At 40.7% G+C, this 6,623-nt stretch overlaps 1 long non-coding RNA gene across 1 annotated transcript; it reads right to left on the reverse strand.

Moving 5' to 3' along the window:
- Nucleotides 1–1,257: 1,257 nt before the first annotated feature.
- Nucleotides 1,258–6,345, reverse strand: LOC129194283 (uncharacterized). The gene is made up of 3 exons (XR_008573740.1): nucleotides 6,234–6,345; nucleotides 5,045–5,171; nucleotides 1,258–1,396 (listed from the first exon to the last, which is right to left on the reverse strand). It is a non-coding gene; the product is annotated as an uncharacterized LOC129194283 (long non-coding RNA).
- Between the last annotated feature and the right edge of the window lie 278 nt (nucleotides 6,346–6,623).

Genomic DNA, 6,623 nt, shown 5'->3' on the forward strand with positions numbered 1-6,623 from the left:
TTCAATTTGAATTTAGATGGAATTGAGTGCAAGGTTTCTGCCCATTGCTTCATTGTTTGAAATGTCTTCTTCTGTAGTGGACAATATTCAAGGCTGCAAACCACTTGTGTGACGTCCTTGTGTTTTTGTAGCTGCAGTCCTGTTGAAAGCACATTCAGACAAGCTTGCTGAATTGTTAAGACCTATTTAGAGAGTTAGCCTACACCGTTCACAAACACATGCATCATTGAAAGTAGTGGTCACATTCTACACCATACACCATATTCTTCTCAATTTTGGTTCTAAAAGCACCCTGTTTCTGAAATGTATGTTCTCCCCACTGCGCTGCCATTAAGCTATCAAGGATGTGGCCTGTGAAGTAATGAAACATTGTCCAGAGCTGGAGAATTCCTCTGAGCCGGGGGAGGCAAAGGTAGTGGTGGTGCTGTGTGGGGGGGCATTAGAAGAGTTTTTTTGAGGTAGAGAGTAGAAGAAACGATGATGATGGACAGACACAGGGACCCCCTCTATTATCAAAGCAGCAGGAATGTGGAGCAGGCTGGTAGAACCTGGGACGCCCTTATAACCCTGAGAGCTGATGTTGCGTGAAGTTGAGGTCTGAGCCAGTGCGCAGAAATACAGAGCAGGACCACAGAAGTATACAGCTGGTTACCAGACCTGGCTCAGCAGTCACAAGTAGATGAAGTGGTCATTTTCACGCAAGGCTGCCTTCCCTTTCAGGTGTTTTTTGGTGATATGGGCATTTGTTATGCTTTGATGAATGTCCTCTCTTTTGTATTTTTGCAATAAAAGCATAATATGCCCCATGATGTCAATACATCTTTGAACCTTGTGATCCCTTAGAGTCCAAATCCAATGCCTGTTTAGGAAAAACACAGACTGATCAATACTATTTTCTATTTAACCTGGTGTTATGATCTATGGCCACTTCTCAGTGGCCCGGTTAATATGTATGGAAGAATCAGAGCTGGGCTTCTTAATTGACAGGGGCAGTTCTCCATTGGTGTGCAGGGTCAGAATTCATTTCGCCACACCATCTCATTCTCCACTAATAAACAAAGCCTGGCTCTTTGGCCAAGTGTTTGACCTAACTCACAACCCTCAGAGAGAAAAAAAGAGAAGAGGGAGTCTAGTCTGTGGTTAGCCACAGTAGAGTTTTTACACAATCACTGCAATCATTGCTTTACCTTTGATCAAGTACAGTTTTATTCAATCCCTCAGTCATTCCCTTATGTTTTCCTCTACAAACAAATATTGCCATCATTCCCCTCCCTAGCACCCCTGTTCAACACCCTCCTTCTCCACCTCTCCACTGACTACGCAGGCTGCTTCTCACCACAGAAGAGGTCATTAGCCCACCGGAAATTTTGGCTTTGCTTCCCTCGCCTTCGTTTTCCTTTGGAACAAAGGGAGAACATTCAATAGTTATTGATTTGGAGACATACAACTTTTACTGGAGATCCCATTTAATCACAAAAGCTGATTTATTGTAGGCCCGTTGACAATCCCATTAAATTGCTGTCTACCTAATCAAGTCCATTCTTTTTCCTTGAGGACTAATCTTTTATAGAGGGAGCAGAACAAATCCCAGCAGTAACAGGATTGGCAGGGAACTGGAAGCTTCTGGGCTCCCGTGCCTCGACTTAAAAAATAAAATACTTAAAACATTTTACAACTTCTAATCATGAAACCATTTGGTTGCTGATTTGTTGCTGGAACCGCAATGAGGTTTGCATCTGAAGACATCGCGTGGACATTTACGAGTGCTCTGATGTACTGCCGTGGGTCATTTGAATGCCTTGACAAGCAGCCTCAGATTGCCATAGTATTTTGTATGATTTTTAGATTCATCAGGAGTAGCTATTGTATTGTAATACATGCTTGGTGTTAATTTCCAATGGCTTCGCTTTCCGCTTTGTGAATGCATGTCCCTTGAGATGTGAGCAAGCTGATCTTAGACACAACAAGCCCCAAACCCTCTCATAATGAAATTATACTTGTAAATGTTCATGTTTTTCCCTCGCTGTGTCGTCTTTGCGTGTCTCTGCTTTATTGGTCACTCTCTTATTGGACTGAAGCCCATCTACTAAATGAAGTGGAAGCCCATGATAAAAACCTAGAAAGAAAGGTTTTATGAGGTGCTGATCAAACTTTATGGGCTCTTATTACAAGTCAAAGAAGGATGAAACTGATTTGTTTTGAAATGTGAAAAAAAGTAAACCTTTTTTGTCAACCATTTTGCTTTGCATAGTTTCAACCAGTGGCAGGTGGAACATTTCGTACCTGGGCTTTCAGTAGCGACCCAATCCACCTCTTAAAGCTAACACTTTCACGTCACAATTATATAAACCATTAATAATGTACAAAGCACAATATAACATTGTGTGGCATTATAGAACTGGAGATGAATACCATCATGTTAAAGCAAAAAACCCAGTTAACCCTTTATTTTCGAATACATAGTCTCTAAACAACTCAAAACTCAAAACCTCTGCACTACAAAATCATCTGGAAAAGTTCATAATTAATATATATATATAATAAAATGACCAAAAAAAATACATTACACTTACCACTCACTCGTAAGCACTGGTCTGGAAGACTTCCAGTGGAAGTGGCAATCAAATTATTTCCCAGCCTAACTTACATAGAAACTATGCTGTACTGTTGAACCTTGGTTAGCATCATTAATCCATTCCAGAAGGTCAGACTCAAACCAAAACATACTCTAACCGTACTCTAAGGGAATCAAATGTGTTTCTCACCTTGAGTCGTCGTTTTTGTTTTGGTCACTGTTGCAAAATAACCCAAAATTAAGCCAAAAAAAGTAGCAAGTGCCAGCATTTTAATGAAGAAGGTGAGAAGCAGTATTGAATCCAATAAATAACTCAAGGCAAAACACAAAGATAGTGTCCGTGATGATCTCGCTGCCGTATTGTATCTTTGTCAACAATCACTTTCGGTAGTACTCATACGTATATGTTGATTTATGCCTTTCATTCATCATTTTCATTTAGAGTTGTTTTTCATCCATCCATCTTCTATGTCACATATCCTCATGAGTGTCGCGGGTATGCTGGAGCCTATCCCAGCTGACTTCGGGCGAGAGGTGGGATACACCCTGGACTGGTCGCCAGCCAATCGCAGGGCACATATAGACAAACAACCATTCACACTCACATTCATACCAACGGAGTCGCTAATTAACCTAACATGCATGTTTTTGGAATGTGGGAGGAAACCGGAGCACCCGGAGAAAACCCACGCACATGCGGGGAGAACATGCAAACTCCACACAGAGATACCCAACGGAGGTGCAAAGTAGAGTTGTTTTATGCATGTCAAGCAAAAATGTTAAAACTATAAAAACATGTTTTGTGTTAACATTTTTGAGACTTGTGGCGTTCGTGTGTTAGTTAGCAAAGAACTACAGAGTCAAATGATGATGACATCATAGACGGGCGATGGGACTGACTTCCGGTTCCTGTTTCCATTTCGTAGCAAACTAATAGCGAACAAGGACGTTTTGTGAGAAAACTACGTTAACAACACAGTTGGACTCACACAGTGTATTAATAACATGACAAGACGTGCGCCATATTGTACGCTAAGGGGAAAATGTACGCAAACTGAGGCAACATTTTGGCGTAAATTTGTGATGCTATCTGCAAAACACACGAAAGGGGGCGTATGCTAATCGAGGTTCCACTGTATGTATAAACTCACTTATTTCTTTATATAACGCACACAGAGCGACAAACAACACCATATCTTTCTTAGTGTCAGAACAGGGTTAATTTGCGCTGTGCTGTTAATGTGATGATGCATCCAAGTGCACTGGTAACTTTGAGTGTTAGGCTTGCATAGGCTTTCAGGCATCAACCAATTAAAGGACGGAAAAATGCTGATGTTAATGTACACCTGCTGGCCCTTTGAGGCAAATCTGACATCTGATTGGTTAAAGAAACCAAGCCCAATTGCTAATAGTGTTTTAAGTGACATGGGCCAGCGCTTCTGATACTGAAGGCCCTGGGCAGATTCCACTGACCTGGCAAAACATAGAAGCTGATATCTGATTGGACAAAAAAAATCTAACATACTCATGCAGTGGTGTGAAAAAGTATTTGCCCCCTTTTTCACTCAGGGCCATTTAGGTTTGGATTTTTTTCTCCCTTAATAATAAAAAGTTTCATTTAAAAACTGCATTTTGTGTTCAGTTGTGTTGTTGTTGACTAATATTTAAATTTGTTTTATGATCTGAAACATTTAAGTGTGACCAAAATGCAAATAAATAAATTAGGAAGGGGGCAAACACTTTTTCACACCACTGTACATGTAATGGAAACAGTGCAACCAAGAGACACACTACAAAATGAAGATAATAGACTATTGGGGATAAATTAGTATAATTGCATGGAACACATGCTATAATTTACGTTCAAATGTAGGTCAGTGCTTCTGGCCAGCAGCTAAGGCTTTGCCGGCCCTGACTGCACACCACTGGTTTTAACAGTTTTCTTGTTGCACATTAGATCTTTTTTAGTCTGTTCTGTGAAGTAAAATGTCAGCTGTAACATTTCCATTAGGGCGAAATGATGTTATTTCAAATTGTATGTGATAGAGAGCAGTAATTGCTTGCTGTTGCAGTACCTTTAGGAATTCAATACTGTCAATAGGGTGCAATTCTGTGTCATTCACTATTACTCTGCAGCTCATGTTCCATTTGATTTTCCTATCACAGTGAAATGCTAACTGAGCTGGTATCTATCTATTTGCTTTGTGCCTCCAGTAATATTGCTGCCACTTCAATATGAAGACTTCTATGAAGACCCATCCATGCTCTCAGTCTGTGTGAAAACACAAAAAAAGATATGTAGTCCTTTCAGACACTAATCAATCCCAAGGTTATAAGGAAAATGAGGTTCTTTTATAGAGCTAATTCCTCCTATTTCAGCTGTGTGTGTTACAGGCGATTCATGGATGCACCGTGGTACAGAAGGTTCTGCTAGTAAAATGTTGTGTATGAAGTCCTTGCTTGACTTACCCAAGACACATGGGACAAACTGCTGCCTTTGCAGGCCGCTCCAAAAGTCCAGCTCAGCACCTTTGGACCTTTGTGAAGTGACCATTGATTTGATCTTTTCACTTATTCCTCCATTGACATAGATACACTGTGTCAGAATAAAAAAATCACTATTAACAGGCTGATTGTCAGCACACAATCAGAGGTATTTATAATGGTGCTTATGGAGATTTTCAGCTCCTTATTCAATGCCAGCATTGCTTTGCTTTTATCCCATCTCATTTGCATATTAAGAGAGGGTCCCCACTGGAAAGATCAAGGCAATATATGCGTGGCCGATGTGGGGCTGCTGCCAGGAAGACTCTGTCGATTCCATTAAAGGTGGGGCCAGATGTTTGTCATTACCTTTATTGATAACCAAGGGGTCAATACTGTGATTTATTCTGCAGGGATAGGACTAAGCTTTAGTCACAAGTTTCACCAGAGCCCAATCAATAGTACACAATGGACAAGTACAACATGGCCACATATGAACTGAGAGCATCAGCAAAGCTGTAAATCTATTGCAAAGTTTGTGGTCAGGTGCATTTACAGACTGCTGAGGCACTATGAAAACGGGTGGGCAAATGTCATTTTTAGCTCAAAGTCCACTGCCCTTGGCTTTTAGCATAGTTACATTTCATTGTTCAATAATTAAACAGTGCTAATAGAGGGGCTGGCCACACGTGTGTCGTCTGTCATTTCTTCTGACATGGCTGATAATATGGTCAGCCTTATCATAAGTGTGCTGTAAATGTTTGCAAATGCACTGTAAAATATATATTTCTTTCTTCTATTCTGCTCTTTACTGCACATCTGGTGTCCATTAATTGCAGTGGAGCTTCTGGATGCATGTTTCAGGCTGCTGGTTAAAGCCATGTGACTGCCATTGGATCACCAGAATGCAATAAGAAATTTGCAGCTTTTCAGAACCAGTACATTCTCGCTATTCGCGGGGGTTACATTTTCAGACCAACCACGAATAACCCCCGTGAATAGTGAAAAAACTAGTAATTGAGTAATTGTATAATGTATAGGTACCAATGTTCCCTCTAATGTTACCGCATTGATTTTACATAGCAACATAGAAATGAAGGCTACACCTAGCGTTAAGTTTACCAAACTCAAAAACAAAAACACAGCAGCAGTGGCGGGCGATATGTAACGTTACCTTTTGGTAGTGGCCTGACACTTTGTGAGCGCGGCGCTGACGCGCTATGAGTGAGTGTGTGGTGAAGCTAGTTGCTATCCGGCTAGTAGCTAGCCAGTCTGGTGTGGCAAGGTGTCACTATGCCAGTGAAGTATTTTTTTGCCATAAGAATGTTAATAACAATAATAATAACAATGTTGCTGTAGCTTGGTTAATATGCAGGTCATATTATCTAAATGAAGCATTGTTGGCGGTTTTTGGAGGCTTTTCATGAGGCTTTACAGGCGGAATAGTTGTATCCCATCACGTGCATTCTTAGATATCTCTTTACAGTTGTTTATATCTTTAGAACACAGAGAAAAAAGAAAGACGTGTATTCAAGTCTCACATAGGGATTGTGGATGATTGGCA

Source organism: Dunckerocampus dactyliophorus, chromosome 1 (assembly GCF_027744805.1).
Source record: "Dunckerocampus dactyliophorus isolate RoL2022-P2 chromosome 1, RoL_Ddac_1.1, whole genome shotgun sequence".
Classification (NCBI taxonomy): Eukaryota; Metazoa; Chordata; class Actinopteri; order Syngnathiformes; family Syngnathidae; genus Dunckerocampus; species Dunckerocampus dactyliophorus.